The sequence below is a fragment of the Anolis carolinensis genome, chromosome 2 (assembly GCF_035594765.1).
Source record: "Anolis carolinensis isolate JA03-04 chromosome 2, rAnoCar3.1.pri, whole genome shotgun sequence".
Lineage (NCBI taxonomy): Eukaryota > Metazoa > Chordata > Lepidosauria > Squamata > Dactyloidae > Anolis > Anolis carolinensis.
In genome coordinates, this window is record NC_085842.1 from 123,313,560 (window position 1) to 123,324,600 (window position 11,041).

General features: G+C 37.5%; 1 long non-coding RNA gene across 1 annotated transcript; it reads left to right on the forward strand.

Annotated features, from left to right (window-relative positions):
- The first annotated feature begins 8,505 nt into the window (after nt 1-8,505).
- On the forward strand, nt 8,506-9,667 carry LOC134296212 (uncharacterized). Its single transcript, XR_010002830.1, has 2 exons — nt 8,506-8,622; nt 9,475-9,667. It is a non-coding gene; the product is annotated as an uncharacterized LOC134296212 (long non-coding RNA).
- Nucleotides 9,668-11,041: the final 1,374 nt, after the last annotated feature.

Here is an 11,041-nt window from a genome sequence, read left to right on the forward strand (position 1 = left end):
TAGGTATGGAGACATTTAATATTCAGCACTGGGGGGAAACTGTTATTCAGACTTTTCTTAGTGATTTGGCATATCAGCAACATTTACTATCCAAATGGAATGGGAAATGGAAGCAAGCAAGACGCTCCAGTCAGACAGCAAATTCTTATTTGACAAATTTGAGAAAGGTAGGCCTGCTGAGAGGTGCCAGAGTTATAGATGCAAGGATAGAAAAAATACTTGTCAAATAAATATTTTATAAGAATTACAGTGCTATATAAACACATCAGCAAAAGAGGAATATATGTCAGTTGTAGTGCACAGTATGCAATGAGCAACTTTTATTTTACACTTTTTAATACTTAAAATGTACAACTCAGTTGTATAATGTATCAATTTTAAAACAGATGTCACTCTCCAGATGTTGTTGGTCTGCAACTCCTATCATGTTTAATCTTATTTAGGTAGCTAGGTCTAATGAAAATTGTTGTTCAAGCATCTGGAGGAGAGGCAGCTGATCATTCCTGATATAGATTTTTTTTAAAAATTAGTGTACCTATCAAAGGACCTCTTCACATGGCAGTCGTTGGCAAATGGAAAGGCACATGGGGTGGCTTGTGAAATATAGTCCATCAAAGGCACATCCCAATTATACCCCACCAGGTGTGGCCCAAACGTATTGGCCTTAATGAGAACATGCAAATAATCACCACCTGAATGCGTTTTTTTCCTTAACACATATATCTACTTCAACCTTGGCATTGATCCATGAAAAACTCACCTCGGTTTCTGTATATCTTAACAAGAGTCACACTCAGGAAGAGGAGAGGGAAGAGACATGGGGACTACCATGTCTCTCTCTCCATGAACTTAACTAAGAAAGTGCCGTATATACTCGAGTATAAGCCGACTCGAATATAAGCCAAGGCACTTATTTTACCACAAAAAACTGGGATAACATATTGACTTGAGTATAAGCCGAGGGTGGGAAATGTAGCAGCCATGGGTACATTTCAAAATAAAAATATATACCAATAAAATTTCATTAATTGAGGCATCAGTAGGTTAAATGTTTTTGAATATTTACCGTATTTCAAAGAAAAACAATAAACTATCTCTATAAGTGGAAAAGTAGGGGCAACAAAAACAATATGGTATCAATATAATAATAATAATAATAATAATAATAATAATAATAATAATAATAATAACAACAACAACAATTTCATTTGGATCCCACCCTATCTCCCCATGAGGAATCAGGCTGGCTTCCAACATAGTAACAGGCAAACATTCAAAGCCTACATAAACAATCCAGAGCTAGATATAAATCTATAATTATATATACTAATTTCACATATGCATTTCCCCCTGAAACATTTGCAAATCCCCCCTCTGTGTGTGTGTGTGTGTGCGCGCATTTCCCCTACAATATTTGTTTTATATATATATATATATATATATATATATATATATATATATATATACATGTCTATATATATATACATGTCTATATATATTTGTATGTTCATTTCCCCCCTGTAATATTTGCAAGCCCTATATATAGGTAGGTAAGAATATATTCATATCTATCCAGACATCTCTTTATATAGATATTTGCAGAGACTTGCAAACATATGAGGGTAAATTCATATAAAAAAATAATGTATATGTATGGCTACAGATACACAGGTACATGGATCTATATGTATAAAGGATTTGCAAAGACCTGCAAACATATGAGGGGAAAATTCATATATAAAATTAATGTAGATCGATACACATATAAAGGTACATAGAGATTGCAAAAGCTTGCAAGGGGTTAATGCCTATATATCTGTAGGAGAGTCTAACAAATATTTCAGGGGAAAATGCTTTCATAAGATTAATGAATATATATTTTTCTTCTTCCTGATTTGCAAAGGTGTCTTTCTCTTTTCAAAACATTCCCTTGATTAAGAGCGAGGGAGCCTCTGGAAAAGTAAACACACTGATAAGGGAGGAGAAGAGAGAAATAGATCACATATTGCAAGCAATAGCCTGCAGGCTCCGTTGCTGGCCTTGACCTTGACCCGATTATAAGCCGGGGGAGGCTTTTAAAGCTCATAAATAAGGGCTGAAAAACTTGGCTTATCTTCGAGTATATACAGTAAGCTTTAAACTGGTTCATTAGAATCTGGGCCAAATAATGGGCAAAATGGGCACAATGCTCAGAACTCAAATAAATCCCAATTACCTGGGTGGCTTGGTGACCCTAGATACATAGAAATATCCACCAAATTACACAGCATATTGTAAGAACCTAAAGTATAAATCTTTACCTTTCTCACTGTGGTCAATACAATATGCCAACTCATTCTGTGGAGATTAGCATATATTTATTTTTAAAAGTTAAGGGAGTCATCTCAAAATTGCTATGGTTTTAAACATCCTACAAACAACCTAAAGTCATGCAAGTCTATTAATATCTAATGAATTAATATTCATTATGTTTGATGTTGTGTGTTTGTGGATGTGTTTAATGTGGGCTCTGTGGCATAGAGACATCAAAAAACACAGAGTTCTAATTAACACCAATCACACACATTAATGGTACAACCTACTGCTTAAGTAAATGAACAGCAATGCTCCCGCTGTTTCTAACCAGCTGATAGGCATACACTGTATTGACAAAGTGAACTAATTTACAGAGGGATTGTCCAAGTGGGAACTGCTGTTTATTTGCAGAGTGTTCTCCATTTAACGCAAGGGGCAAATAATGTTCTTAATGTTAATTAAAATATCAACAACTAAAGGTAAATATTGCAAACTCAGCAAGGAGAATGTTACATACTCATTTAGTGTTCACTTCTGTTCTCTAGCAATTATTGCTTACTGGAGGGTAAAGGTGATTTGGAAAAAAAAACTTCAGTTTGAGTTACTGTTCTCAAAGGATTAAGAACAGATATATCTAAAAATATAAAAGAACAATGGAGAGTTATACTTAAATATATGAGTACTCAGTTCATAGCTGTTATGTTAAAAATTAGAGATATTCTGATTTTGCTTATGCTCAATATTTTTCTTCTTTTTTCAAGCCCCCTTTTTTTTAAAAAATCCTAAATTTGTTTAAGGATTAACTGTTAACACGGTTTAAAATGGAGGGGGAAATATGTGAAGACACTATTTCACCATGTACCATTTTTGCATAGAAATTGTATGGCAAAGAAAGAGGGCTCCTACAAAGAGCCAATGTTTCCATACATGAGGCACCCTTTGCTCTCCTTATATAGGCAGGTGAATTCTTTGTTGTTTGCTGTGTTTAATAGTAATGCTTTGAACTGCTTTCAATTCAGTTGTCTCAACATATTTTAACCCTATATTTAAAACTCTTGTATGACATACCTGTTTTAATCTTTGTTCTCTGCCATGATCTAAATATAACAGAGATAGTGGAAACAAGAGAAACAACTTGCCATTAGGATTTTACTTTTTATTATTGTTAAGCATATGCTTTAAGTTGCATCAAAATTTTAGCAGTTTAATTCCATTTTAATATCTATATTTTGTCTGCTTTTAACTATATTGTACTCGTTTTCATTTGCAAGCCACCTTGAGTCCCAATTTTGAGGGAAAATAGGAGGTCTGAAAAACAATAACTATCATCATATAATTTACACACACACACACAAATACACACACATATATATAATTATTTACTATATTTATACCCTGTCCTTCACATGCTGAAGGGGACTCAGAGCAGCTTACAAACTAAAATGTTATATCTTATAGGGTTACATCAACAGAAACTGAATTCCCATATATTTCTGACTGGTAATAAAACACAGCAATATGGAATAGATATGGTTACTATACTATACTATTTATATACAAAGATTTTGCTTGCCTGCCACTTGAGATAGCTATGTGAGATTGCTTTGAGTTGACTCTTAGCTTGTATTCCAGAGATGTATTTTGTATAAGCCAAAAAAGAGAAAAGAATCACAATTGCTTTGCTAAGCTATCAAAAAATGTAAGAGGAAGACAATCTAATAACATATCCACCTCCGTTTTTACCAATGAGATGCTGGAAGAAAACCTTCTGATCACTTTTCATGTTTGAAGAAGTTGCCAAGGATATGGATTCTGCTCTTCTAAGTCCATGATAAAGTAACACATATTAAATTTAATGCTAAAGCAGCATGTAAATTTCCATAATAAAGCATAGGCCAAACAAACTCATACATCTTAAGACTTCACTGCACAAAGGAGGTAAACCAGCATTGAAACACATTCCTATTCTGCAATGCCTTAAGCGTCTGACTGCCGGTCTGTCAGCCTCCTCCCCACAATTACTTCTGTAAACATATACAGAGGGACTGGGAGTGCCCAGGAATCAGGATTAAATAGATATATAAAGCTGCTTAATACTGAATAGGAAACAATTATTAGTCTAGGCAGGCATTATCTATTTCAAATGGTAGGAGGCTTGATAGACATCAGATGTGCATAATATGAATTAGTGATGGTGTTGTTTCACTTTATCTTTGGAACAAAAATCGCCCAAATTACTATTTGTTACCCCATATTTCAGGGTGGAAGAGGCTTCTTTGTTAAATGAATGTGGGGAAAATCAAAACTGTCAAGCTTCTCCATTTGGACAAAGAGCTTTGAGGAAAAGGAAATGGTGGGGTTTCTGTGTGGAGAAAGTGGTGAAATGCTAACAGGGGATAGGGAAAAGGCAGAACTTCCCAACACCTACTTTGTCTGAGTTTTCTCACAAAAAGAGAATAGTGTTAGAGGTGTGTGTGGTACCCGTTTTCCCCACTTCATTCATTCTTTCATTCTTTTTGTTTTGGGTGGAAACATGAAACAGAAACCCCTCCCCTGGAACAAAAATAACCTTGAAATGAAAGAAAGCGGGAGTGGGTACCATTTCCTTGCCTGCATTTCAGCCCATGAGGCTCTCCTCAAGCAGCCATGGAGAATTGCTATTTCACTCTGGGCCAGTCGGAGGAGAAGAACTGCCTTGCTGCCTGCCTCGCCTCACCCGCTGCCGCTCGTCTTCTTTGCAGACCGAGGGGAAACCATCACAAAAGTAGTGGTATCTTAAGTAACTCTGATCATTTTAATCCAGGTTGCAATGAAGGATATAAGGACAAACCATGCAATTGTCAGAAGGATGGGAAGGGGATGGGAATTCCCCCCATTGCTGTCAGTTAAAGAAGAAGTGAAATAGTGGGGCTGGGCACTGGGCTATGTGTGTGGTGTGCAGAGCACCTTTGACATTTGACAGGAAGGAATGCTGCCCTGCCCTGCCTCCCTCCTACTGCTGCTCCTGGAGAAGTTAGAGGGAGGGGCCAGTGAGGGGAAAGGAGGGAATGTTTTTAAGGAGATTTTATTTATAGAAAGAAAAAAATCCCTAAAATTGGGGAATGACCCAAACATTATAAAACTTGGTGGGCTAAAAGCTGTAGATATGCCCTCCATGCGTGGCAATTTTCACCCTTTAATCCTAAAACTGAGGGGAAGGGGAGCCTGGGGCAACTTACCCATAGTGGCCAATGGGTCAACATTTTCATTTTTTAGGATGCGAAACAAAAACACCCATTCAAAAAGGCTCCTTTTTTTTGGAAGGTGCTTGAAGATGAAAATGGAGGCCTTATGAATGAAACAAACAGAAACAGATAGCGATTCTATACAAATACACAAGCCTAATATTAACCATAGCACCTTCTTGTTAATTGGAAGGCTTTTAAACAGAGGCTTGATGACCATCTGCCAAGGGTACTTTGTGCTTTTCCTACATAACAGGGGGTTGAATTAGATGGCCCATGTGGTCTCTTCCAACTTTATGATTCTATGATTCTATGACCATATGAGTATTTTACTCTTATGACCCAGAAATACAGCAGAAATCTGGACAAGGTCTGTGAGGTTGAGGAATATGTGATTCATGAAACCAAATGAAGCCTCAGAGCAAATTATTCAGTACAGATCCACAGGAGTGTCTATTGGGATAAAAGATTCTTTTATAAGATTTGTAGAGTCCTGTAAGCCCATGTGCCAATGCTAACTGTGCACCTGTCATAGGTTTCTGGAGATGTGGGTGAGTAAATTTGGTAGATGGAGACTCCATTTTTTGTCCTTGCCTCTCCCAGGTTCTTTTACACCCCTCCCCCCACCAATTTGTTCTTTACTGATAGTAAAGCAAAGTTGTTATATTCCTTATTTGGTTGGATTTTAGCTATATTGTAGGCTGGGTGCCTGTTTGGACCATCACCTGGTCAGATACTAAGTGTATTTTCTTCCTTTCTTTTTAAAAGATATATATTTTACCCTTTTTGAGCAGAGATATAAAGCAAAATGTGGATATGTTTTTCTCTTAAATTATTCCATGAGAACTAGTTTGCCCCTCATTTCACATATAAAAAAAAGAGAGAGAGTGCAGTACTGAAGGGTATATTGCAATAACACAAACTTTAATTGTTAGTTTCCTTCTTTGCTCCTCCTTTCTGTGACATGAAGCTGAGTTTTTTTGGCTGCTGGGAAACTGAATAAAACAAATACATACTGTAAATAGCCATTTGATACCCATCCTCATATATTACATTAACTTTGTAATGACTAACAAATTAAACAAATGGGACCCTGTCAGAAGTAGTCTACGGGAAACAATCTGAGCTGAGCCAGTATCCAGGAACTTGGAGTCATGGGACAAAATCAATAGTCAGACTTGAAGAGCACATCAAGTACTTCCTGATTTGAACCAAAGGACAAATCAGGAAGTACAATTGTAAACTAAGCCAGAAAGTGTAATCGACATCCAGAAGGTATAGGAAAGTATCAGACATTTGGAAGCCCTTGCTGCTTCAGAAAGGCTTAATGGGGCTTTGATCCCCATCTCTAACTTTAGAATGAGAGGGTCCCTACTTAGCAGGTGCCCTCACTTCCAGCCTCTCATCTTTTGTAATTAGCGACCAAGCTGATGGCACCGCCTCCTTTTTCTCTCTCTGGGCTTCCCCACTCACTTTTTCCATGGGGGATGAGTACTTCACACACACTAAGGATAGAGCACACCCCTAATGAGAATGGAAAAGGAAGTTCATGCAGAAAGCTTTTATTCTAAGTAAGTGGCTACTTCATATTTGAAATATATTGTATACAAGGGCAACCCTCCTCCTTTTGGTGATTCAGAATTGTCTTAGATATTATCAAAAGACACTCATATCCAAAAATGTGACTTCATGCAGGTCTCTATTCATAGAATCATAGAATCATAGAATAGTAGAGTTGGAAGAGACCTCATGGGCCACCTAGTCCAACCCCCTGCCAAGAAGCAGGAAATCGCATTCAAAGCACCCCCAACAGATGGCCATCCAGCCTCTGTTTAAAAGCCTCCAAAGAAGGAGCCTCCACCACAGTCTGGGGGAAAGAGTTCCACTGCCGAACAGCCCTCACTGTGAGGAAGTTCTTCCTGATGTTCAGGTGGAATCTCCTTTCCTGTAGTTTGAAGCCATTGTTCCGTGTCCTAGTCTGCAGGGCAGCAGAAAACAAGCTTGCTCCCTCCTCCCTATGGCTTCCCCTCACATATTTGTACATGGCTATCATGTCTCCTCTCAGCCTTCTCTTCTGAAGGCTAAACATGCCCAGTTCTTTAAGCCTCTCCTCATAGGGCTTGTTCTCCAGACCCTTAATCATTTTAGTTGCCCTCCTCTGGACGCTTTCCAGCTTGTCAACATCTCCCTTCAACTGTGGTGCCCAAAATTGGACACAGTATTCCAGGTGTAGTCTGACCAAGGCAGAGTAGAGGGGGAGCATGACTTCCCTGGATCTAGACGCTATTCCCCTATTGATGCAGGCCAAAATCCCATTGGCTTTCTTAGCAGCCGCATCACATTGCTGGCTCATGTTTAACTTGTTGTCCACAAGGACTCCAAGATCTTTTTCACATGTACTGCTGTCTAGCCAGGTGTCCCCCATTCTGTATCTTTGATTTCCATTTTTTCTGCCGAAGTGAAGTATCTTGCATTTGTCCCTGTTGAACTTCATTTTGTTAGTTTCGGCCCATCTCTCTAGTCTGTCAAGATCGTTTTGAATTCTGCTCCTTTCTTCTGGAGTATCTTCTGGAGTATCTTCATATTGAAATGTATAATATATTCATAGTGAAGTTTACAACCTATGTCTTAGATGTCCTTTTGGGAAAAAGGAGTCTGAACTTTATCATGTGTCAATGACAGTTCCAAAGGATTTGAGAGAAAAGGCAAATAACTTTGCCTATTCCTCAATCAGTTTAAAAAAAACTGCTACCTCCAGGTGTTGTTCTTATATTGATACTGATTCAAAGGATCTCAAAACTCCCATATTTTCTGTCAAAGTTTCTCATTGATTGAATGTTGTTTCTTGTTATCCTCTGAAGATATTATTGAGTGTTGACTATAGGCTTGAATGTTAACCCTTGGGTTATTGTGATGTAAGTCATCCATACAGCTGTGCTAATCTTATTGGTCAGAATCATGGTAATGTGCCATTATTACACCTTTCAGCAGGCCTTCATATCCATAAGGATTCAATGATCAGCCCAAGCAGGCTGTTTCAATCCAGAATCTGAGCACATTTAATTAACTAGGCAAATTCTGCAAGATGCACCGTATAGATCAGGTATTGATAGACCTACAGTTCCCAGTTTGAACTCTGGCAGCTGCTAACAGCTTCACTCATTAATTGAATCAGACATGACTTTGAGTGTTAACTATAGAGCAGTGGTATATATGTAAAACGATGTGCTGTATTTTAACCTTTTACTGGAAATCATGCTTTAAATATATTTTGAATGTTTTAAAGTGTTTTTGATTATTTTAAAAAATAATATTGTTGTTTAATTCTTTTTTAAACTTTGCAAACTAGAGTTTTAGCTTAATATTGTAAAAAGAAATTATAGAAAACCACCTTGAATCTACATCCAATAAATAAGTAAATAAAACCAATACACATCTACATGTTACAAATTTGAGAAGGTCCAGTATTTTAAGTTTAGGGATGTATACTTTTGCTCATTTCATTCTCACAAGCAAGAATATGAAAAAAAAAAACACCATCCTTGGGTGCAAGTACATTTTTGTTTTTGTTTTTGTTTTTTTGTTTTTTAAAATAAATGATTTCCCTCTCATTTCGGGACTTCCTTGAAAAAAAATTCAAAGTGAGTGGGGTTTTTTTTTTTTGTATAAATTAAAAGTAGTGGGGAAACAGAAAAACACCTTTTGCTTCCCAAGCCAATGTTGCCTAAATTCAATTAGCCCAAGGACAATGTTCAAATCGAAATGAAACTTTTAATGTTATAATTAGTAGTAGAGCTACTCCTCCAATTTTATTTCCTTCTCAAAAAGTTAAAAATCAGCCAGACATGTTCTTGGTTGCAGCTCTATTTCTTGGGCACTGCTTATCACTAGGGCCACATGTTAACATATTTTGGCTGCCTGAAACCACCAGTTTAATCTGTTTCCCCTTTCTTAGGTACTTGACACAGTAGTCCTAGTATATCTAGGCACACATCTGTAGCTGAGCAGTGGCTTGGGCAAGAAGATATGACCAGGAGCCTCCAGTTGCTGTTGACTGTACAGAATACCTCCTTCTGCAATACCTTTCAAAGCATATGGATGATATCAATGTTTGTCACCTACAGGATCCTATACTGTATTTGCACAAATCATTTGTTTACTTTTTGTATCTTCCTGCTACTATACTAGCTTTTGGCTATACTAGTTCCTGAAGCAGATGTAAATCTAGTATAATATATTTCTCTTTAAATACATAAAATAATATAATGGGTCCAAATGTTAAATATCTGAGTCCCATCCCCCCTCAACATTTTCAGTGGCCACTTTAAGCTCCAGAACTTTGTTGTTCCATATTTTGAACTGTTGGGTTGTTTATTTCAAAGGTGTAAACCAGCTTGGGTAGCTTGGCAGAAAGGCTGAATCTAAAATGCATTGAATGAATAAATAATGTAACAGCTTCTACTTATTATAAATAGATGCAGCTGAAACACATTCGGTAACATTAGGAAAGAACTGAAGGAAAGAATTGCTCTGATATTTTGTGGCCACACAAATATTTAAATGAACCAAGAGCACTGGGGTCATGATACGTTTGCAGTTTCCCCAGACCATCAGTGATTTAACTTTTGAAGAACATAGAAATTATCTTCAACTTTAGCATGATATCATAATTCAAATTATGTCAGAAGAATTTATTTCCTTGGCACAGAAAAGACCCGTGCTATCATTCTATCACATTTTGGGCACTTCTACGCATGGGTAAAAGCCTGGAAGGTTAAAGGGTATGTGTGTGTGGCTAAATGATGTTTAGTCAAAGTAGGTGGAATCAGGTTAACAGCTGAAAAGCATGTGTTAAAAATATGCTTAAAAGACTATTCTGCCTCAAAAATGTACACCTTTGCATGACTGTATATCCCTTCAAAACACGTGCTTTCCTTCCCTTCCCCCTGTGTGGACTGTCCAGCACACATATATACTTTTTAAAAGCACAAAATAGCTAATCAGCTGATCAGGCTGTCAAAATATGGAGCCATGAACACACAAGTGGCTAAAGGGAAGCAGAAGTGAAAAGTAATTACTACTCCCTGAAACCTTTTTTAACTTTATATTATTAAACAGAGTTTGAATTAACAATTGGGTGAAGAGAGAGATAAGAAATCTGCTTGCGTTTACATTAAGATATTCACGTGCACATATGAGGTCCAGTGCATAATTAAGTGAATCGTTTAAAAAAAAAAAACTTCCACTAGATGTCCCCCATTGTGATGTCTCATGGGCCTTGTAGTCCCGTTCCTAGTGCTATTGTGGCAGATGAGGAGGAAAATTTGGGATTTCCACCGGTTCAGCTTGAATCGGAGCCTTGCCACCTGGAGGATGTTTGTCCTCAGGAAGTTAACCAAACAAGCCTTGGGCAGAATTCTCCCCCGTTTTCCCGAAAGGACAATTATAATAGAGATAGAGGAGCCAGGGAGGCTAATCGCTGGAGCCTCAGAATCGCTGCCAGACAATTAGCTGATTAGGTC